Source organism: Castor canadensis, chromosome X, assembly GCF_047511655.1.
Source record: "Castor canadensis chromosome X, mCasCan1.hap1v2, whole genome shotgun sequence".
Taxonomy (NCBI): Eukaryota; Metazoa; Chordata; class Mammalia; order Rodentia; family Castoridae; genus Castor; species Castor canadensis.
The window spans coordinates 18,501,943-18,526,696 of NC_133405.1; the positions used below are offsets into that span (position 1 = coordinate 18,501,943).

Genomic DNA, 24,754 nt, shown 5'->3' on the forward strand with positions numbered 1-24,754 from the left:
CACTAAGATTCCACCTCACCCCTGTTAGAATAGCCATCATCAAAAACACCAACAACAACAGGGTTGGTGAGGATGTGGGGAAAGAGGAACCCTCTTACACTGCTGGTGGGAATGCAAGCTGGTGCAACCACTCTGGAAAACAATAAGAAGGCTTCTTAAAAATCTAAACATAGATCTGCCATATGATCCAGCAATCCCACTCCTGGGGATACACCCAAAGGAATGACACTCAGGTTCCTCCAGAGGCACCTGCACACCCATGTTTATTGCAGCGCTATTCGCAATAGCCAAGTTATGGAAACAGCCAAGATGCCCCACTAGTGACGAATGGATCAAGAAAATGTGGTATTTATACACAATAGTGTACTACTCAGCCATGAAGAAGAATGAAATCTTATCATTCACAAGTAAATGGATGGAACTGGAGAACATCATTCTGAGTGAGGTTGGCCAGGCTCAGAAGACCAAAAATTGTATGCTCTCCCTCATATGTGGACTTTAGATCTAGGGCAAATGCAGCAGTGTTGCTGGACTTGGGTGACAGGCTAAGGGGAGAGCACATACAGGAGGAACAGGGAAAGATAGGAAACCCAAAACATGGAAGTGTTTGATGTTCCCACAGTAGAGCAGTAAGGCAGTAACCTTAAAACAACAGAGGTCAATAAGAGAAGGTGACTGAGAAGTAGTGAAGACGTCTGTAGAGATGAATCAATTTGGGTTGTAACACACTTGTGCATGGAAGCAATCTCTCTGGATAGTAACCCTTATCTCAACTAGCAGAAACGCTATGTCTTTCTTATTATTTCTTATGTCTACTTGTCAACAAAATTGGAGAGAAGGGCAGAACAAGTTCTGCCTGGAAGCCAGAGCAGTGGGGGGATGGGGAGGGAGTGTGGGGGAGAAACGGCCCTAACAATATATGCACATGTGAATAAATGAATAAAAATAAAATTCATCCCCTACATTATCCTTTCTTATCCCTTCTCACTTTGTCAGCAATCTCAACAATTGACTTTCAGTTTATTTCCATACGTGAATGTAAAGTAAGTCAATCACTGTCTCCTTTTACGCTCCCTTCTTCTACTGCCACAGAGTTTGTATAATCCTGTGCTCTTGGTCATTGTCCTGGATCAGCACCCCTGGGTTCCAAAAGAGTTTACTGAACACCACCAGGTGAGCTGGGAGCAAGTGGGGTAGCAGTGAGGGTCAGCAGTGTCAATGAGTGTCCCTGGGGCGGCTGGAACTGCACAGGGCCTCTCTATCTATTTACAGGTTGCAACCATCAATGCAGATGTACTGAACATGCTTTCTGTCAAGTTGCTTGGTGATTGCATCCAGATCCAGTGTGATGGTGTACTAACACTAGAAGTGTGTCTCTTCCACTGTCCAAAGGTCCAGAATATTTTCTACGACATATGGGATTTTGGCTTCAGCAGCTCTGTGGAAGACAAGAAAGAGGGCTTCTTTCTGCTGCTATTTAGTTTTGTCCTTGGTAATTTCCTTCTCTGCTGCATCCAGGAAAGCCCTGGGCCTGGTATTGATCCATCTTGGGGCAACCGTCACCATCTTGCACTGTTTGGTGGGCAGCTAGGAAAGAACACCATATTTCAGGTGTACCAGCATGATGGCTTCCTCCAGCAGGAGCTTCATCTCTCTCAGGTTGGAGGAGCCTAAGTAATCCCAGGGTAGCCTTTTGGTGTCACAGTAGCAAAATCCAAAGTCATGAAACTGAAGTAAGAATGTTGTCTTGACTGCAATGATGATCTATGTGTAAAACTCAGAGGCCAGAACAAGGCTGGTGTGCCAATATCATACTGTTGGCAAACTCTAGGATGGGCACAACTGATCAACAGTAAGGGATCTTGTTGGTTTTGAGGAAGTGAGGTTTGTCAATGCTGACAACATTGAAAGAGGCATTTAGCTGTTTTTCCCACTTGCTAAGAAGGTCAAAATTGATTACATTGACTAAGTCAGCTCACAGGTGGCCCTTCCCAGTCACCACTATGGTGATATCCTCTGGGCTCAGAGATAGCAGGCACAGAAGGAAGGCCTCTTCCCAGGCGAAGCACATGGAGGACAGCACCCACCACCAGGAGCAGATACTCCTTTGGATAAAAGGCCACTATACTCATGGCATGGGTCATCTTCCTCAGGCCCTTGTTATCAGTAGGTAACAGGCAGCTTCTTTTCACTATGGCAAAATTAATTCCAGCTCACCAGAAGGGCTTTGGGGATTGAACACAAGCTTGGCATCTACTCCAGAAAGGTCAGCTTCAAGGACATCTTCCGTGAGATGGAGAGACATCTTCCCCAGCTGAGAAGCAGATGCCAGGGTAACAGTCTTGGGCAGAGGATCCAGCTTAACTTGAAGAAGGTCATGCCCACTTGCAATTAGATTATTGAGAGAAGTTCCACATCACAGATCATGGAATTAATCTGTTCAATCATCATATGTTTGCCTTGAAGCCAGCCTGGGGGAAAAAACTATGCATCTCCCCCTTGACAAAGGCTGGGGATAGACCTGAGGGCAGGCTGATCTGGTCCCTCCCCCACTGCTGCCATTGATCCCTTACAAGGGCCGCAGGGTGACGGGGGAGGAGGTGCTTGACTGCTTTCATCAGGACATGGCAGTAGTCTGTCATGTGTAAGTCCCATGTCTTCATGGCAGGTTCATAATTTCTGCTGGTCAGAATCTGAAACACTGCAAGGAGCTCCTCAGCAGAGCCTATATTCACCCCAAAACAATCTACATTCTGTATGCATATTCCCTTTTGACAGTTTACTGTTTTTGTGGAGTGAGGCCGAAGTTTCTTTTGGAGTCTTCCTTCTGTTCTGGGCATCACACCCTCTGAGTCATAGTGAATGCCAGAAATGCTCACTCCCAGTTAGAGGGTTTGGCTGTCTTGGCCTCTATTTCCGAATCTCTGGGAGGCTGTCTAGAGGAATAAGCTGTTGTCTCCTGGGAACTCTCTGCTTTGGTCAAATATTCGTGATTTGTGTTATTAACAGGTGTTGATTTGATCATATGTAAAGCCTGAGGATGACCTTGACATTGTATACATCCTAATAGCTATTGGTTAGAGATATTTGGATGACTTTTTTGCCAAAGGTGGAGAATTCTAAAGAGTCATTTGTCTTGATCGGTTGTGGCTTGAGCAGGCTATGGACATCTTTTCTTGCCTCTTCTGTATTCCCTGTGCCTGCTCTAGTGTGCTGAGCTGAAAATGGTGGGAATGATGAGGTCCTTGGTCACCATGAAATGAATTATTGAGCTTCTGTTGTTTAAAAATGAGTCCATGGCCCACTGGTTTAGAAGGCTCCCTCAGGAGATTTTGGGCATTGCTGCCCAAATATGAAGGCTTGGCAGCAATGAGGTGCTTGTGCTTGTGCTCTGAGGTTGTTCTGATAATAACTCAGAGCTATTATTTATGGGCCAGAGCCTGCTGTCTATTCTCTTCAGCAAGTAGCAAGAAATTATAACAGAGAAATGCCTATGCAGAAATGTAAACCATTAATTGGAAAACTGACAAAAGTATGGCTTGACACTTGCTCAAACAGTGCCTCTTTTCAATCTGGAAAAGATTAGAGAGGAGGCGCCTCCAGAACTTTCCTCATCCAGTTTATACTTCCAGCTGGATGCTTGGGGGACCTGGAATTCAAGTGCTGCCAGTTTACATGCCATATTGCAGTAGCCTGGCTGAACTACACTTCCCAGCGAGCAAAGCAGCCATAGTTACTTTTTTTTTAAAGCTTGCTTTCTGATGGAATATTAGAACATTTACCCAGGTCCTTTCATGTCACCCATAGGTATAGCCAAAAGAGACAATACCCCGTATGCTTAGAATTTTTAAAAAATATCCTCCATCCTGATTCTCTTTTCATAAGGGAAACAGGCAGTCTGCTCCTCTTCAGGATCGGCCTTACTGGAATAACACACCTAATCCCTTGATTACATTAAGAAGCCTGATCCCCATCCTTTCTTATGAAATATATAAGGCAGGGGAGTGGGCTTTATCCCCCTTTAACAAGAAAGTAATTGCGTTCAATTTTATATGTCAGGAGACACACACACATCACATTTTTAAAGTTGTCTCCTAAAAGCTTACACATTTATCTAACTCTCTCCACTGTAGTCAAGAAAACCATTATGAGTTGTGACAAAGGCAAAACTTGTACTGTCAATAAAAGCTCATCTACCCTGTCTCTCTCTAACTGCTTTTGTTTCCTATCTATGAAAAGGGAAGAGAATCTTGTATATGTTTCTAGCAAGCTTCCTAAAGAGAATTCATCTTGTGTAATATGGGGATGTTCCCTTATTAGGATATTTAGTACAGTATTAGAACAGTGATGTCTTGGATATTCCAGTACTATCTGTCCTAAATAGTTAGATGGGCCAGCATTGTCCACCCAAAGAGAAACTGCAACTAAAATTGAGAAATCAAGATTCTTAGCTACCATGTTCTTCATGTTTCTTTTCTTACAGGTAGAGATTGTAATGTGATTATTTAGGAAATACTGTAAACATTACAGGAAACACTGTCCTTGTGACACATTTTTTAAGAAACTGGAGATCTCTGTTTTCATTTGCATAAAAATGACAAGTACTAACTCTATCCTGGTGCCCCATAGGGAGAATTTTAGTTAACTAGCATACCTGTGGCCACTACATTTTTATATATTTTTGAGCTCATCATAGGCATGCTTCAGTTGACATTCCTGGCATTCCTAATTTAAAACATCTCTGCGTGTGTGTGTGTGTGTGCATGAAAATCTGCAAGATAGTTTATTGACTGAAGTTATAAAAATAATATAGAGGAGCTATTGCTTCTGTCTTTTCTATTTTTTTCTACCTTTTCTTCTGCTGCCTTTCATAAGAAAACCAGTTATTTAACGTTCTTACTTCACCCAGGCCTAATTAAATATATAGGCATTCTAGAGTTAATGCTTAAGCTAGAGATAAAGGAGAAAAAAAGTCATTTTAAATATTATTGCTGGGAGTCTTTGTTGCCATTTCCCACTTGGGGAACAGGAAATATTCCTCTCTTTTTCTACCCACTCCACCCTGCCTATGCTTTATCCTGTCATACAAAAATATATCCTTTCTAAATGTTCAAGAGAAGATTTAAAAAGTCATTGCTTTGTAAAATTGCCTGCTTAGAGGCTTGCAAAAAATATCAAAGTTTAGCCATGTAGACAGGAGATATTTTTCAGTTTCATTCCATCAAAAATACAACTTGTATTCAACTTCTTTCATAATGTATTAGGCTCTGTTAACAAATGTATTCTTGAAAATTGTTGCAAAATTGAAAAAGAGTTTAAGATGGTTTTTTTTCCTGTGTGTTTATTAAAACATTAGACTACAAAGACTTGGGGGTTTTTTTAATAGGGAAAAGAAATGCTTTTGTCTAAGTTTAAAATTTTATAAAATTTGTTTCAAAATTCAAAAAATAGAATAAGCAAGTAGCAGAAAGAAATTATGTAAGAGAACAAACAGTGGATTAAAAGTACCTACCATGTTTCAGTGTTTCTGCATACTTGAAATAAAACCTTAGGTTCACGAACACAAGAAAATGTGGGCAATTTAGAAAGGCAGAACTTGATAGTAAAAAACAGACATATAGACAGAAACCAGGGCAATCAAGAATCTTCATACTTTTGATCTACACAACAAAGGGTAAACATCACTCAAGTGGAACCCAGAGTCACTCCAGAGCCTGAGTCTCCAACCGTACCCAGTTCTAGCTATGAAAGTGGGAAAATTCCACAGTGTGGGATCTAACATATTCAATCCCTAGACCCACTGTGTATTTGTGTAGTGAGAAGTAATTGTGCACTGACTGGCAATTTGCCGAGTGTGAACTAGTAAGCTAAAGGGAAGACATCAAGCCTCACTGCAGAGGACAGGGAATAACCAGAGTCTGAGTCCCAACCCAGGGTAAAGTGCTAGCATGGGGCAGCCCCCATGGAGTGAGAGCTGGCTAGCTCTACAGATCCTGAATCCACCACACAGGGCAGAGCACATGGGAGAGTGAGAGCAACAGAAGCCTGCAAAGATGACAAAGTTCACTACCGGTGAACAGGTGCTACCCAGTGCACCTTGTCACCAACACAGAACATGAAGTAGGCCCAAGGAGGACCATAGGATTGGGCATACTTTGTGAACCACACCTGTCCAACAGCTGTTCATGCAGGCCACCCCTCCCCTCTCCCCCTTCAGTTGCTAATACTGTGCCTAGAGGCAGGCACAATGCAGTAGAAGGACTGAATTGGGTCATAGCAGCCCAATGCTCAGGTCACGCCTCCTCTAGCAACTGCCCCCGACCCAGACCCAGTCATAGCAGAACACTGATTACTGTACCCAGGTCAACACAGAGAAGAATCACAGACACCCCAGGCCTGGAGGACAATCAGGAGTGAACACTTCAGAAGAACTTCAGACCAATAACTGAGGGCCAGAGATTACAGAACACCTGCTGCACTGACATAAAACAACTAGTCTACAATATTCTCTACAAGAAAGAACTAGCCATTTTATTTTTAATTTTTAACCATTTTGACTTATTGTGCTTTCTCTTTATTTTAATTTTTTCCATCCTGTTACAGTCCTTGCTTCTGTTGTCTTTCTCTGAGATAATTGTATGGTATCCTTGCATATTATTAGTTCATGTCACTCATCCCAAATGCTTCACCTCTTACTGCAAATCTTCCTTTTTCCTTTTACATTCCCTCAACCCACATTTATTTTACTATTTAATAATGAATTCCTCTAACATCAATATTTTTAAAATCCTAGCATACCTTATAAAAAGCTTAGTATCTTTAATATATATCTTTCTTGGAAGAGTAAATGATGTTTCAAATTGTTCCTTAACTCATTTAAATATTTGATTTATATTTTAAATGCTGATTTTGTTATTGCTGTCCAATAACACCAGACTGCTAGGAGAAACTGCATAATGATCATGATACCAACCAGTCCTACCAGAAAATCAAGACAGTTTTTACTAAAATACTGCAGGTAATTAAGACCTCCAGCCAATGACTTGATCTCAAATATGCAAATCCCAACACAGTAATGCAAGAAATTGGTAAGGAACACAATATGAATTCTGCAAAAGTCAACAATTCCATAATTAAGGACTTGAATGATAGTGAAGAGAATGAAACATCAAATATGAATTCAAAAGAATGGTAGTAAGAATGATCAATAAATTAGAGAGGACATGGATAAACACCAGAATGGATTGAAAGAGACTAGAAATAAATAGCTGAATAAAATAAAGAATACAATGAAGTACATGAACAGAGAATTCAACAAAATTATAAAAATCCTGAACAAGATAAGTAGGTGAGTTAAATTAATCAGATAATGATAAAGAAAAATATGAAGAAAGTATGAATGGAATATGCAAGACTTCTGGGATACCATAAAGAAGCCAAACATATAAATCATGGGCATAGAAGAAGAGGTGAAGGTAAAGGCATAAAAACACATTTCATAAAATGTAGCAGGAATTTTTTAATTCTTGAGAAAGAGATAGTCATCCAAGTACTACAGGCGTTTAGGATACCAAACCAAAAAATAAAACAATTCTCCCAGTGTCCTAATATAGTTAAACTATTAAGCATACCAAGAAGGGAAAAACAATAAAGCTGTGAGAGTGAAGCACCAAGTGCCCTACAAAGTAAAACCTGTGAGTGTTACTGCAGATCTATCAACAGAAACTGTGAAATCCAGCACAGTACAGAATGATGTATTCAAAACCACGAAAGAAAATAACTGCAACCTAGATTGCTATATCCAGCAAGATAATAATTCTTAGTTAGGAAAAATAAAATGCTTCTACAAAAAAAGTAACTCACGAACATTGAGTCAGCGCTGGGAAAAATAGTTAAAGGAGCCTGTTCACTTAACCCTAACATAAAGTCAAACATGAAAATATAAGAATGAACAAATCTCACTGAATGAGTACAGGAGCAAGTGAGGATTTGGGTAGAATGAAACACCATAAAAACAACACAATGACAGGAATTATTACAAACCTTTCAATAATAACTCTGAATGTCAACGATCTCCATTATTCAACAGAAGACGCAGACCGTCAAAGTCAATAAAAACAAAACCCAGCTATTTCTTGCCTACATAAGATGGAGCTTACTGGCAAATACAAACACAGGCTTAAAATGAAAGCTTAGAAAAATGTACTCCAAGACTGGGAGTCCACAAGCAAGCAGCAGTCGCTGTATTCATGTAACAACTAGACTTTAAAACTAATCAGAGGAGACAAGTAGTATCACTTCATTGTGATAAAAGGAACAATGAATCAAGAAAATGTAATGTTCATAAGCATATATGCTCTATATGTTAACACACCCATTTTTATAAACAAACCCTACTGGACACAAAATCACAGATAGACTCCAACTCAATAATAATGGATGACTTTAATGTCCAACACTCACCAACAGTTACATCATTCAGAGAAAAACATCAACAATGATGAAGATGGTGGCTTATTGACATTCACCTGGAAACTTTCTTCATGGACACACCTTACTGAAAAGGTACTCTCATGCCAAACTCCCTGTAGCACTGCTAAGGAAGTCAGCCCTAATGGCACCATAGATTTGATCACTACAGAATCCCACAAGCTCGACAGCAGCTGCTGGTAGGTGTGGATGCGTGGACATGGTGTGGATTGGCCAAAGAAAGCAAAGGCAATGGGGAGAGAGATGGGTGAAGGAATCTGCAGGCAAATAGAGAAATCTGACCCACTCAGGTGGACCCTGTGGCATGAGACACATAAGACTAAATCAGTTCCATCAGAGAAACGGCCAAAAGGCAAGAGACAGAGTCCTGAGGACCACTGCAAACTTCCTGGAACTGGGCAGAGAGTCAGCAATCCCAGAACACAGCACAGTATCTCTGACCAAGAAACCTGAGAGTTCTGGTCTAGAAAATAGACCAGGTTAGGCCCTGGGAGATGGAGGATGATGCACCTTAAGTAGGGAGTGTTTGGGGACTGGGGTGGGGGGGTTAAGAGCCTGGACCCCAGAAATCATCCTGGGAGCTTTTAAACAAAAGATTAAGTCTACTTTTTTTTACTGGGGAACCAGCTGAAGGCTTTGAGAGGCACACTCCTGCTGAAGTAGGCCTGTAAACTAGGCAGTCCATACTGGATCAACCAGTTCTCACATTTAAAAAGAAGACAAAGCAGCTCCACAGAAAGTACTATTTCTTATCTTCATCTTGATATTTTTTATTTGCATTTTTATTCTCTTTCTTTTTGGCATTTATTTTTAGCAATTCACCATCTTTTTTCTCCTCAACTTAGTCTTTGAAACCAGTACTACGATGCCAAAACTTGATGGAAGACACAACAAAATGGAAAATTATAGAATACTTTCTCTGATGTACATAGATATGAAAATCCTCAATAAAATAATTGCAAACTAAATTTGAAAATACATCTCCACTTCATGTTAAACGGAGAAACCAGAAGGGCCCCCGGGCCGCCAGTCGCCCGTGCCCAGATGGCTTGGGAGGACGCAGACAAGGTGAGCTTAGCAGTACCATGGTAGTCCCACAGACAACCCCGGGCTAGAGCAGCATAGCCCCCTGGACAGACCAACCTCCACCCAGGGAAAAAAGAGAAACTGAGTAATAAGCAATAAGAACAATAAAGACACGGGAAAGAGGGTGGGGCACACTGAGCGCCAAAGATTGGGGGAAGGGAATTCTTCCTGGAACTGTAAATAACAAGCCAGGTGGGCCGGAGAGGCTCTGGCGGTAGCGGGTTCACGTGCCCAGCAACCAGGAGTGGGAAAGCTTGTGAGAGTGGTGGAGGGAGGAAAACTCCACAGGATAGGGGGGAAAACCCACTTCCCACATGAGCTGTAAACAAACATGGTGGCTGGCAGGAGCAGCAGCACCACCCAGTAATCAGGAGCAGGAAAGCTTGTGAAAGTGGCGGTGGGAGGAAAACTTCACAGGAGAGGGGTGATGACCCACTTCCCACATGAACTGTAAATAAATACGCAGGCCTGAGAAAGCAAGTGCAGTGTCACCTTTCCCAGTGTGCTTGGAAAGGAGAAAGCTTGTAGCAGAGGCTCACACACAGGAGAAATCTGAGCAAACAAAGCCTGCAGGGCCAGGTGAGTGCTAAGCTCACTCCTGAGATCTGCATAAAAAAATGCCTCCAGCAACAGCAGGCTGAGAGCAGCGGGCAGGGGCAGGCAAGCCACAGCTGCAGATACCATTCTCAGAACTGTCTCCAGACTCTTTTTTTTTTCTCTCTCTGCCTACCCTTGATGAGAAAACAACCAAACTATACCTGCATGCTGAAAAACTTACTGAAACTATATTGCATTTGAACTTGGGACACTTTGTGGGGGGTTTTTTGTGTGCAGTTTTGTTCTACTTTATGCGTCCCCTTTGATGAGAGAACTACAGAACAACATCTGAGGCACCATCTCCAGGATTGGAGACTGAGACAGACACCAAAATTATTAAGACTGAAACTTCATTGCATTTGAACTTGGAGGTTTGTTTTTTTTTAATTTCTATTTTTCATTTTGTTTTTCTTTATTTATATATATATTTCCTTCATTTACTTATTTTTTATTTTTATTCTTATTTTTATTCTTTTTATTTTTTATTTTCAATCCTCTCTCTGTTTCTCTAATGCCTGTTTAGCTTACTGTGGATTAGTACACTAACACTCCATTTATACCTTTGATACTTTTTTGTTTGATTCCTTGTTTTGTTTTTTCCTACTTGTCTGTTTATTGTTTTTCCCTTTTCTTTAACTTCTTGCTTTCCATCTCCTCTCACCCTTCCATTCTAAATATCACCATCGTTATTATTACAAGCTAGAAAATACTTAATTGCACACAGTACAGGGACAGTAACAACACCAAGGACAATGATGGGAAGACAGAAAAAACAGGGAAACCAGTTTCCCCACAGCAAAACATTAGTACAGGAATCAGAGGGGAATGAAGAAAACAGATACTCAGATCCAGACTCCAACAAAATGAAGATAAACTGCCAAAAAACGCAATGAAGCCCACAAGAATAATTTAAAAGAAGACATATTACAGGTACTCAATGAGCATCGTATAGAGATGATACTGGATAGGGTCAACCAAAATGTACAGGAGACACTCAAGAAATGCCAAGACAACAAAAATACAGAATTTCAAAAAGCACAAGAAGAAATAAAAGAAACCATAGAAGCACTGTATAAACACCAAAGTGAAACAGAGAACACGATTAATAAACAGATAAATGAACTCAGGACAAAAATAGGCAACATTAAAGAGAAAAACCACCCAGGATATGGAAAACCTCAGAAAAAAAGAATGAAACAGAATTGCAAGACAAAACGGAAGGTCAGTCTAGCAGAATAGAACAAACAGAAGACAGAATCTCAGAACTCGAGATGAAATGGTAATTAAAGGAAAAACCAAAGAACTATTAATTAAACAACTCAAGACCTGTGAAAAGAAAATGCAAGAACTCACCGACTCCATCAAAAGACCAAACCTGAGAATCATGGGCATCGAAGAAGGAGAAGAGGTGCAAGCTAAGGGAATGTGTAATATATTCAACAAAATAATAACAGAAAATTTCCCAAATCTAGAGAAAGATATTCCCATACAGATGCAAGAGGCCTCCAGGACACCAAACAGACCAGATCAAAATAGAACTACCCCACGTCATATCATCATTAAAACAACAAGTTCAGAAACTAAGGAAAGAATATTGAAGGCTGTAAGAGAGAAAAAACAAATAACATACAAAGGTAAACCCATCAAAATCACAGCAGACTTCTCAACAGAAACATTAAAAGCAAGAAGAGCGTGGGGTGAGATCTTCCAGGCACTGAATGAAAATAACTTCAACCCCAGGATACTCTACCCAGCAAAACTATCATTCAAAATAGATGGAGCAATAAAAGTCTTCCATGATAAGCAGACACTGAAACAATATGTGACCACAAAGCCACCACTACAAAAGATTCTTCAAGGGATTCTGCACGCAGAAAGTGAAGCCCAACTTAACCATGAAAAGACAGGCAGCACCAAACCACAGGAAAAGAAAAAGCAAGACAGTAGAGAGTAACCTCGACTTAGGTACACACAATCAAACCTTCAAACAACTAAGACAACTAAATGACAGGAATCACCACATACCTATCAGTACTAACACTTAATGTTAATGGACTTAATTCACTCATCAAAAGGCACCGCTTGACAAAATGGATTAAAAAGGAAGATCCAACAATTTGTTGCTTACAGCAGACCCATCTCACCAACAGAAATAAGCATAGGCTTAGGATGAAAGGCTGGAAGAAGATTTACCAAGCCAATGGCCCCCGAAAACAGGCAGGAGTAGCAATACTTATCTCTGACAAAGTAGACTTCAAACCTACATTGATCAAATGAGATAAAGGACATTCCATACTAATAAAAGGGGAAATAGACCAAAAGGAAATAATAATTATCAACCTATATGCACCCAATGTCAACACACCCAATTTCATCAAACATACCCTGAAAAACCTAAAAGCATATATTAACGCCAACACAGTGGTTGTGGGAGACTTTAACACCCTATTATCATTAATAGATAGGTCATCCAAACAAAAAAATCAATAAAGAAATCCAAGATCTAAAATATACAATAGATCAAAGGGACCTACCTGATGTCTACAGAACATTTCATCCAACCTCTACACAATATACATTCTTCTCAGCAGCCCATGGAACCTTCTCCAAAATAGATCATATCCTAGGGCACAAAGCAAGCCTCAGCAAATATAAGAAAATAGAAATTATAGCATGCACACATCTGATCACAATGCAGTAAAACTAGAACTCAACAACAAAAATAAAGACAAAAAACACGCAAACAGCTGGAAACTGAATCACTCATTACTTAATGAACAATGGATCATTGATGAAATAAAACAGGAAATTAAAAAGTTTCTGGAAGTCAATGAAAATGAAAACACAGCCTACCGGAACCTATGGGACAAAGCTGAGGCAGTCCTGAGAGGAAAGTTTATAGCCATCAGCGCATATATTAAAAAGACTGAAAGATCCCAAATGAATGACCTAATGATACATTTCAAATTCCTAGTAAAACAAGAACAAGCAAATCCCAAAACAAATAGAAGGAGAGAAATAATAAAAATAAGAGCTGAAATCAATGAAATAGAAACCAAAAGAACCATACAAAGAATTAATGAAACAAAAACTTGGTTCTTTGAAAAAATAAATAACATCGATAGACCACTGGCAAACCTGACTAAAATGAGGAGAGGAAAAACCCAAATTAGTAGATTCAGGAATGCAAAAGGGGAGATAACAACAAACACCATGGAAGTCCAGGAAATCATCAGAGACTACTTCGAGAACCTATATTCAAATAAATTTGAAAATCTTAAAGAAATGGACAGATTTCTAGATAATATCATAATCCAAAACGGAACCAAGAGGAAATTAATCACCTGAATAGATCTATAACACAAAATGTAATTGAAGCAGCATCAAGAGTCTTCCCAGAAAGAAAAGTCCAGGACCTGATGGATTCTCTGCTGAATTCTATCAGACCTTAAAAAGAAGAACTGATACCAACCCTCCTTAAACTGTTCCATGAAATAGAAAGGGAAGGAAACTGCCTAATACATTTTATGAAACCAGTATTACACTTATCTCAAAATCAGGCAAAGACACCTCCAAAAAAGAGAACTATAGACCAATCTCCTTAATGAACATTGATGCAAAAATCCTCAATAAAATAATGGCAAACCAAATTCAACAACACATCAAAAAGATCATTCACCACGACCAAGTAGGCTTTATCCCAGGAATGCAGGGGTGGTTCAACATATGCAAATCAATAAATGTAATAAGCCACATTAACAGAAGCAAAGACAAAAACCACTTGATCATCTCAATAGATACAGAAAAAGCCTTTGATAAGACCCAACACCATTTCATGATAAAAGCTCTAAGAAAACTACGGATAGAAGGAAAGTTCCTCAATATTATAAAAGCTATATATGACAAACCTACAGCCAGCATTATACTTAACAGAGAAAAACTGAAACCATTCCCTCTAAATCAGGAACCAGACAAGGATGCCCACTATCTCCACTCCTATTCAACATAGTACTGGAATTCCTAGCCAGAGCAATGAGGCAAGAAGAAGGAATAAAAGGAATACAAATAGGTAAAGAAACTGTCAAAATATCCCTACCTGCAGATGACAAGATCCTATACCTTAAAGACCCAAAAAACTCTACTCAGAAGCTCCTAGACACCATCAATAGCTATAGCAAGGTAGCAGGATATAAAATCAACATAGAAAAATCGTTAGCATTTCTATACACTAACAATGAGCAAACTGAAAAAGAATGTATGAAAACAATTCCACTTACAATAGCCTCAAATAAAATCAAATACCTAGGTGTAAACCTAACAAAAGATGTGAAAGACCTCTAGAAGGGAAACTATACACTTCTGAAGAAAGAGATTGGGAAGGACTACAGAAAGTGGAGAGATCTCCCATGCTCATGGATTGGTAGAATCAACATAATAAAAATGTCTATACTCCCAAAAGTAATCTACATTTTTAATGCAATTCCCATCAAAATTCCAATGACATTCATTAAAGAAATTGAAAAATCTACCGTGAAATTTATATGGAAACACAAGAGGCCATGAATAGCCAAGGCAATACTCAGTCAAGAGAACAATGCTGGAGGTATCATGATACCTGACTTCAAATTATATTACAAAGCAATAACAATAAAAACAACATGGTACTGGCACAAAAACAGACATGAAGAGTAGTGTAACACAACAGAGGACCCAGATATGAAGCCACACAACTATAACCAACTTGTCTTTGACAAAGGCACTAAAAATATACGATGGAGAAATAGCAGCCTCTTCAACAAAAACTGTTGGCAAAACTGGTTAGCAGTCTGCAAAAAACTGAAACTACACCCATGTTTATCACCCTATACCAGTATTAACTCAAAATGGATCTTAATATCAGACCACAAACTCTAAAGTTGACACAGGAAAGAGTAGGAAATACTCTGGAGTTAGTAGGTATAGGTAAGAACTTTCTCAAGGAAACCCCAGCAGCACAGCAACTAAGAGATAGCATAGATAAATGGGACCTCATAAAACTAAAAAGCTTCTGTTCATCAAAAGAAATGGTCTCTGAACTGATGAGACCACCCTCAGAGTGGGAGAAAATATTTGCCAGCTACACATCAGACAAAGGACTGATAACCAGAATATATAGGGAACTTAAAAAACTAAATTCTCCCAAAACTCATGAACCAATAAAGAAATGGGCAAGTGAACTAAACAGAACTTTCTCAAAAGAAGAAATTCAAATGGCCAAAAAACACATGAAAAAATGCTCACCATCTCTAGTAATAAAGGAAATGCAAATTAAAACCACACTAAGAATAGTTAGTTAGAATAGCCCCTGTTAGAATAGCCATCATCAGCAACACCACCAACAACAGGTGTTGGCGAGGATGCGGGAAAAAGGAACCCTCTTACACTGTTGGTTGGAATGTAAACTAGTACAATCACTCTGGAAAAAAATTTGGAGGCTACTTAAAAAGCTAGACATTGATCTATCATTTGATCCAGCAATCCCACTCTTGGGGATATACCCAAAAAACTGTGACACAGGTTACTCCAGAGGCACCTGCACGCCCATGTTTAGTGCAGCACTATTCACAATAACCAAGCTATGGAAACAGCCAAGATGCCCCCTACTGATGAATGGATTAAGAAAATGTGGTATCTATACAGAATGGAATATTATGCAGCCATGAAGAAGAACAAAATGTTATCATTCGCTGGTAAATGGATGGAATTGGAGAACATAGTGTACATTTGAGATTCTCTTTTGGTCGTGGTCTGGAATTGAACTTGCGATGTCTTTGAGGGATGCCTGGACATGGCACATGTGTCCAGAAACAAAGCTCTCCCTGTGCCTTTCACAGAAGCCCCTTGGCAGACACAACGTCATTTTCAGTGGATTGACCTGGCACTTCTTCCTTTCTAATGAAATGTTTATAAGGATTGGTGGCTGAGCCTGGGGTGCTGGCTGATGTGGAAAGCCATTGCCCTTGGGGTGAGGGGGAGTCATAGCAGGCCATGGTAGGATTGCATGTGTATCAGAGAGTAGCAGAATTCTGTTAGAGATGTCTTTAGTATTGGCTCTCTGTCTGTCCCTGGGGTCTGCCTTGTACGGACCACCTCGTCGGGCTCCTTAGAGGACGGGTGCCAACTGAGCGCTTCCCACGGAAACCCAGCAGGGAGGGGAGGACAGCAGAGTATTCTGCATTGGGATGGGAGCAGCGCCAGTGCTTTCTACACTAACACTCACGGTTTTACCAAACCCTGCGGAGCTCAGTAAAGATGACGCCCTTCTGCTCTAAGGGTTTTTCTACAACAAAAAAATTAAGAGCAAAGATGCTACTCGATTGAGTGCTACTGGCCCATGTCATTTTCTATCTTTATTTGTAGTTGTTGACTTTTGGAATTTGTCACTTTCCCTACTAGGAGATAAAGCTGAGGGTCTCCATTTGTGAAATAAGTTTGCACATTGTTCTACATATTTACATCTGGGCTCTTTTGGTAAAGGCCCTCCTAACTTGGCTTAAGAAATAATCCTGGAGGCAAATGTTGATTAAGTCTTAGCCATAAAATGGAGCTTGAAGGTTGGTAATGAAAATTGCCTCCCATGTACTATAAATATTTCAGAGCCATGCACACAGACCACATGGCTTTCCTGGTAAGTCAATCAGAGCCACACAGACTTAGAAATATTTACTTAGTGATATTCTTCAATTGTTGCTTTAATGCAGAAAATCCCTTTCTTGGTCTGTCATTGTAATTTAATTATGCATTGTAATTTAATTATGCAGGTTGAGGGAGCTTTCTCAACTGCTTATATTACAGTCTGCAATTCACATAACGCATTTCTTGACTATCCCCCAAAGAAGCATTGCTCTAGGTTTACATTAAAAATATTCAGAAGATACCTGTAATCCCAGCTACCCCATCTCAAAAATACCCAACACAAAAAAAGGACTGGGGGAATGGTTCAAGTGGTAGAGCACCTGCCTAGAAAGCGTGAGGCCCTGAGTTCAAACCCCAGTGCTGCCAAAAAATATTTCATGTATTCAAAAGAATTAAAATGTATTCAAAAGGATTAATCAATAGAATTGGCTGTCAGCATAAACTAAAGCATTCACACGATCAGAACATGGGTGGATTAGACCAAAAATATTTGCAAAATATAAATTCTGACAGGAAAATGATTTGTGAGGGTCTGGAAAAAAATCACGTTTTAATGACAAAGGCAAGAAAAATTATCTTAAAGTTATTTCATATGCTTTTCCCTTATTGGTTTTTTTCTTTTTAAGCAATATTTTACAGCATATCATCTTACTGGTTCCACCTGCTTTGACTGGATCCAGATGTTGTTGTAGATTGAGAGAAGCACAGTAGAAAGCAGCTGGATTTTATGTCAACCTGACAAGTCAGAACTAGTGCTAGGGCCATTAATTCAGATGCTGTGTTAATTAAATCACACAGATGTGAAATGGCTCTTTGAATTACACTATGTTGAATGTGCTGAAATAAGACAGACTGCTTCCTTTTCTCAGCCCTGCTTCCGAAATTCCGAATCTACTCTTTTTTTTAATGGTACTGGGATTTGAACTCAGGGCCTCAAACTTGCCAGGCAGGTGCTCTACCCCTTGAGCCGCTCTGCCAGCTCCTTTCTGTGTGGGGTATTTTCGAGACAGGGTCTTGAACTACTTGCCTGGGCTGGGTTTGAACCTCGATCCTCCTGATCTCGTCCTCCTGAGTAGCTAGGATTACAGGCGTGAGCCACCAGGTCCCGGCTTGAAATTCTGCATTTAGAAAGCACTCTGCAGAAGGCATTCATGTGCTCGCTATGGGAATTACATAGAGTTTTCTCTGGCCTTTGTTCCTCAAAGCAAAATTTTGTGATCTAGAAATTACTGCCAGTACTTTGGGTCAGCCATATGAAAAGAGCTGACAGTGTGCTGTCTGTTATCCGGACAGTAGGTGATATGTAATTTTAATAGTAATTAGTGACGACTTTTGACTTTATATGCAAACTGCTCAAGTCTGAAATGGTACCGAGCAGGTAGCCATAAGCCAAAGAGCTGTGTTCTAAGAAAACTCACAAAAAATGATGGCTGTCTGGATGTGGCCCACAGGCTGATTTTGCAAACCTCTGATGCAGGAGATGAGAAAAATGAAAAAGCTGACATCAGTTTGTCTTATAAGGGTGAGAATTGGAAGGACATTTGACTGTGTCCCGGTCTCAACGTCTCTCTTTGAATTTCCATCACGTGTCTTAAAAAAACAGGTCTCTACGTCTGAGGAACCACGGATGAGAGAAAGGAAGCCGAAGCAGTGTTTTCTTGCAGAACAGCTAGTTATCCAGTGGCCGCATTTTCGTCTTTAATATAAAGCTGTCTCTACAACGCAGTAGTGTCTTTGGAAGGATGCCTGTCTTTTGAAAATGTTGTTTCTTACAAGATGACAGCTTTTGAGATAAGATACACCTATATGGGGAAAAAAAGAAACAGAAAATGATCATTTCCCCAATATTAAGCCTAACATTAACTTGTGACGGTTTCTTTTTGGTGGTCCTGGGATTTGAACTCAGGACTTCACACTTGCTAGGCATGCACTCTGCCACTTGAACCATACCTCTAATGCTTTTTGTTTTGGTTATGTTTGATATAAGGTCTTGTCATTTCCTTCCTTCCTTCCTTCCTTTCTTCCTCCTTCTTTCCTTCCTTCCTTCTTTCCTTCCTTCCTTCCTTCCTTCTTTCCTTCCTGTCTTCCTTCCTTCCTCCCTCCCTTCTTATCTTCCTTCCTTCTTTCCTTCTTTCCTCCCTTTCTTCCTTCCTTCCTTCTTTCTTTCCTTCTTTCCTTCCTTTCTTCCTTCCTACCTCCCTTCTTATCTTCCTTCCTTCTTTCCTTCTTTCCTTCCTTTCTTCCTTCCTTCCTCCCACCCTTTCTTCCTTCCTTCCTTCTTTCTTTCCTTCTTTCCTTCCTTTCTTCCTTCCTCCCTCCCTTCTTTCTTTCCTTCCTTCCTTTCTTCCTTCCTTCCTCCCTCCCTCCTTCCTTCCTTCCTATTTTCCTTCCATCCTTCCTTTCTTCTTTCCTTCCTTCCTTCCTTCCATCCTTTCTTCTTTCCTTCCATCCTTCCTTCCTTCCTTTCTCCCTTCTTTCCTTCCATCCTTCCTTCCTTCCTTTCTTCCTCCTTCTTTCCTTCCTTCCTTCCTTGCTTCCATCCTTCCTTCTTTCCTTCCTTCCTTCCATCTTTCCTTCTTTCCTTCCATCCTTCCTTCCTTCCTTCTTTCCTTCCTTCCTTCCTTCCTTCCTTCCTTCCTTCCTTCCTCCCTCCCTCCCTCCTTCCTTCCTTCCTTCCTTCCTCCCTTCCTCCCTTCCTCCCTCCCTCCCTCCTTCTCTCTCTCTTTCTTTGGCCCAATCCAGCACACACCACCCACCCAGGTTTTTCTGTTCCAATGGGGTCTTGTGACTTTTTCTGGCTTGGAGTTGCAATCCTCCCAATGTCAGCCTCTCGCAAAGCTGGAATGGCAGGAGCTCGTCAGCACACCCAGCTGCTTGCTGAGATGGCGTTTCACGGACTTTTTCTGTGTGCTGGCTTTGAACCACGGTTCCCTTGATCTTCACCTCCTGCATAGCTGGGATTACAGGCGTGAGCCCTGGTGCCTGGCAGGGAAATCGTGAAAACACAGGTCAGTGAGGATGGAGATTTCCCACTTGCACCATCCCAGGTATGCTGCTTTCGGGGGAAATGTATTACTGATCGCCTTACACCACGTGCCACAGGGAGACACACCAACCCTTTGCATCACTTTTACCTTTCAACTATTCCTAAAAGCACAGCTCAGGTTCTCTTAGTGTGTAAGGGCGTGTGTGCAGATGTGTGTGTGCATATCTGTGTGTAATTGTTTGACTTGTTTTTCAGTTTGGCACCCGCTTTTACAACTCTCCCATTCAAATTGTGCATAGCCTGAAGATTTGAAAGTGCAGAGAGACCCAGGAAAAGCTAGGACACTCTCGGTAGGGTGAACATTGTCTAGGGAAAGCCACAGGTGCACAAAAGAAAGCCCATGGTTTTTTATTCACAATAAGGAGACTCTGAATTGCATGTCAGAATTTCCAGAGGACTAGAATGGGGCTGGGACCCTGTAGGCCTTTCCCATTGGTTGTGCTGCTGTCTCTGTCCCCCTTCCACCAACCCAACCCCATCTCCTCAGGAACAAAGACTTCCCTTTGCACGGTGGGGAGGGAGTTCCGAGAATCAAACCCTTGGCCTTGCACGCGATAAGCAAGCACTCAACAACCGAGCTACACCCCAGCCCATGGACGCTTCTCCAAGAACTCATTGCACACCGACTCCCCTCGTGTCTTGCCTCTTGCTTACTGCACGTCGTGTTACGGCAGAATCAATTCAAGTAAAATCAACCCACATGTGAAGGAAAACTTTTAAGTAGCCAATGAAACACAATGATTACAGCTGGTGGTGACAGCTAAGCTTAGCAACCACGAGATGCCTCGGCCTAATCCCCCAGGGCTGGTTGAGGCCCTTAGGCTTCAAATGTAATCGATCGCATCACGGTTCTACAAATAACCCGCTGCCAGTGTTTGCAAAGGTGCTCGGAAAGGAGTTACTGGGAGGTGCTGGAGCTTTTCGGAGGTGGGGCCTTTCGGGAGGAAGTTAGGTCATTGGGGGCGTGCCATTGAGGTGACAGTGGGACCTCTGCCCACCCTGCTACTCTCTTTGCCCCATGACTGCCATGAGGTAAGGAGGTTCCTCCACCCCGTACTCCCTCTTCTAAATCATCTAATGGGTCATCCCGTTGTCAGAAATGTCAGGATTTCCTTCTGGGCCCTAAATTGCCTTCCATTGTGCGTATACAGCACTGTTGCTCTACGCATTTCCCCGTCCACAGACAACTCACTTGTTCCCATGTCTCACCCATTGTGAATATGGGAACACAAATATCTTCACGAGGGGGTGATTTCCCTTCCTTGAAGGGTATATGCAGAAGAGAGGTTGCTCGGTCACACGGAAGGTCCACGTTTACTTTCCTTCCGAACTTTCACTGTTTTCCACAATGCTGATCCCGATTGGTGTGCCCAAGAACACTTGCACAAGACAAAACGCTGCTGAAATTACAGAGAATGGCTACTTCTTTTCACAGAAAAATTATGGATGCAACACATATCATTTAAAGCAAGAAGGAAAAATTGCAGCTATGTAAGACTTTGTTTTTGGAGAGGGTTGAGGCTCAGAGGAAGACTGGAAACAAAGTACAAAGAGTCACCATATACCCTGTACCCCTAAAATTATTAGCATCCCCTACTACAGTACATCTGTCATTGAGGAACTGACAAACAGCAGATATTTCAAATGGTCATTTTAATTTGGTTTTTTCATAGTAAAGTTAGAGGTTTGTAGTGGGGTCTTATTAGAAATCCTTTATGCCTGAGAAAATGAAACAGTGTCTTCATTAATGACACCCCTTTACTCTGATAGAAACCTAGTATCAAAAGGGGAATATTTTGCTTTATCTTATGCACCTTTTTTAACATAAGGAAGAAGTCAAAGATTTTGGAGGACGCACTTGCTCTCTGTTACTCCTTGAGGCTGTTTCCCTCTGCTGAAAACCAAAAACAGGTGGTGATGACACTTGTCCCTCCTCAGCACGTTGGAGGAAAATGCCCCGTTCCCCATGCTGTCATTCCATTTCACGTGCAGTGTTGTTATATGTCATCGTTTGGATCTGAAATGTCCCCACAAGGTTCATGTGTGGAAGGCTTGGTCCCCAGTGCAGCAGTGCTCAGAGGTGGGGCCTTTGGAAGGTGACGACATCTGGAGGGCTGTGACTCACCAGTGGGTCAATTGACCCATTGATCGACTCATAGCTTAATGGGGTATTGGCCACCATGAGGTGGTCGGTTTTTCTCTGCCACATGCTCCTGCCATGAGGCTCTGTCTTATCATAGCTTACAGGAGGTGGCCGGTGACTTTCTCAGTGAAGGAAATGCGTGGGGCAGAGAGCTAAGAGACCCTGACTGGGATCCAGGAGGACTCTGGGGCCATTTGTTGCTGGGGTTTGTGTGTGTATCAATGAGAGTGAGTGAGACACAGGGTCAGAGGGCACTCCCGTGAGGACATGGGGTGAGAGGTTAGCAGCATGGGGCAGGATTTCCGAGGACACCCTGTAGTGGACACAGCTTCCTCCTAACAGCAGTGCCATCCCCACTGCTCACAGGGAAAGGCTGAGGCGCCATCAGGCCATGTCCACTTCCTTCAGCCCGTCATCATCCTCAGGTCTCCGACCAGGCGCTAAGTGTGTGTCTTCTAAGCCACTGTTCAGACATGAGGCTCTTTCCTGATGCCCTCTTGACTATCGTTACTCAGGTCATTCTCCCTGGAACCAGAGTGCCACAGTTTCTCCTACTGAATGCTGGAGGAGGTGACAGAAAGGGACTGTGGGCTTGGGGAGCAGGCCAGTCTGAGTGGGTGCCCTGAGGTGAGACTGAGGGAGGGAGCAGCAGGGATCCTGTCCCCAGACCAGCAGGTTTCTAGGGCAGGAGCTCGGCCCCATAGGATGCATCCGAATCTCTTGAATTATCGTTTTCATCTGTGTTGGAAATGGTTCACCATCCTGACTGGCTGCCAAAGGTAACTCCTGACAAGGTGCCCTCGTCTCCAAATGCAGCCTTCTTGCTTGCTGGAGGGCAAGGAGGCCATGCAGGGCCCTCCCTGGCTCACTGATCTCATCAAGCGGGAGGAGGAGCAGAGGAATTTGATGTTGGAATACAATAATTGAGTGCACACGGGGTGTGCATTTAATGGTGGGAGGGTGGGAATGAGGTAGAAATGGGTTTTTGGTGTAAATGCAGATACAAATCAATAATTCACCATCCCCGTCTGATGGAATTACCATTTGTTAAATATTCCCAACACCCATGGGACCCACCCGTGATGGGCTATAAATAAATTCTGCGACGCGCTCATGCAAATAGAAACTTCTTCGTTCCTCTAATCAAAGCACACTCAGATCTGTTATAACACTAAATAAAACATTAACCACCGTCCTCCCTTCCTTTGATGTTCCCGGTGTTCTGCTCCTTTCTGCAAGGACAAGCTCGAAGCAGCCAACCACATGAGAATCACAGAATTGCATCACCACGGTGAGCAGGCTTGACTTGGTTTAGCCGATTGGATGGCAAGGGAGACGGTGCCCATGTGTCAGGGGCCCTGGCCTTTCTAATCACCAATGCCCCCCGGCATCTGTGTAGCATCGGGGTGCATCCTGACGATGTCACATGGCAGAAGTGCTACCCTTGCCATCCAGAGCCACCCGAATTACAGATAACAGATGCATCACTGCTGTCGTGCACAAGTGAGAGCGGGTTTTAGACAGCAGTTCCCATCTCTAGGTGCAGGACACACAGGTGTGAGCAGGGGAGAGCAGGGAGGGAGGAACCCAGGTTAGGAAGGAGTGTGTCCCTGCAGGAGGAGGACATGGACCTCCAAGCACTTCCCTTGGATCCTGCATGTTGACTCACTTAGTTCTTCCTGGGAAGAGATGTAAAATTGTGTGCAGACAGCAATAGGAGGACAAGTGTCCCGGTTCCTTTTGCTCTCTGATGGGTTCTAAGATCACACAAGCAGTTCCTGTGCAAAATCCAACCCGCTCGCTCCTGCCGGCCGGGCTCTGAAGAGGCCTCCATTGCCGCCAGGTTCTCCTCCATCTGGACGCTTCCTCCTTCCCCACACGCGTGGCTTCTTCCCATCCCTCGGATTCCAGCATCACACTGCAGCCATGGACCACATCCTCTTCAACACCACAGCCCCAGCCCAATTTAACCCACGGCCAAACTGTCACCTTTCACAACCTGCCACGCTTTCCCTCTTCCCAACTCTTTCTTCCTTAAAGAACTGTAAATTCTTCTGCTGGGAATCAGAGTCACGGAAATCATTCAAATGAACATCTGTGATTGGACCGATGCCCGAAAAAGCGCTATTTGATCGAACCATTTGGTCCTTGAGGCCGTTAGTTTCTTCCGCTTCAAAATGGAATCGTTCTGGAAAGATGCCCAAGTTTCAGTACACTGTAATGCATAGAGAAGTTTTTAGTGGTGCCAAACAATAGGGAAAATCCAAATCTACGAATATATCATTTATATGGTGCTGTTACCAGAAGAGCAGTACTGATAAATACCTTAGCTTTTGTGTCAGGCAGGAAAAGAATTCAAGCAAGATGCAAAAGCAAGATGTAGTAAAATTCATTAGGAAGGAAATTTAGTACAACAGGATAACAGTGGGGAGAAATGGGGAAAAAAGAGAAAGAGAGAGAGAGAGAGAGAGAGGCATGCTCTGCCCCCATGCAGGAAATGGGAGTAGAGATCTGTAATGGTGGCCCCATCCTTGGCCTTATGCTGGGGAACTGGGGGAATGAAGGTGGTCGGAATCACGGGTCTGGGTGGCTGACATGGCTGTAACACAGCAAGGGCTCATCCCGACCCACCCAAAACGCAGGGACAGTAGGACTTCCCTCTGCCAGGCTTGGTATTTTCCACCCATTCAAGGGCCTAGGAGCTTGTTAACATCTCA

General features: G+C 42.2%; 1 protein-coding gene and 1 pseudogene across 6 annotated transcripts in view; both read right to left on the reverse strand.

Moving 5' to 3' along the window:
* LOC109675936 (uncharacterized) overlaps positions 1 to 24,754 on the reverse strand; it is a 529,573-nt gene that overhangs the window by 476,863 nt on the left and 27,956 nt on the right. The window lies entirely within an intron of this gene.
* LOC141419410 (SWI/SNF-related matrix-associated actin-dependent regulator of chromatin subfamily A-like protein 1) lies at positions 1,081 to 23,934 on the reverse strand (annotated as a pseudogene).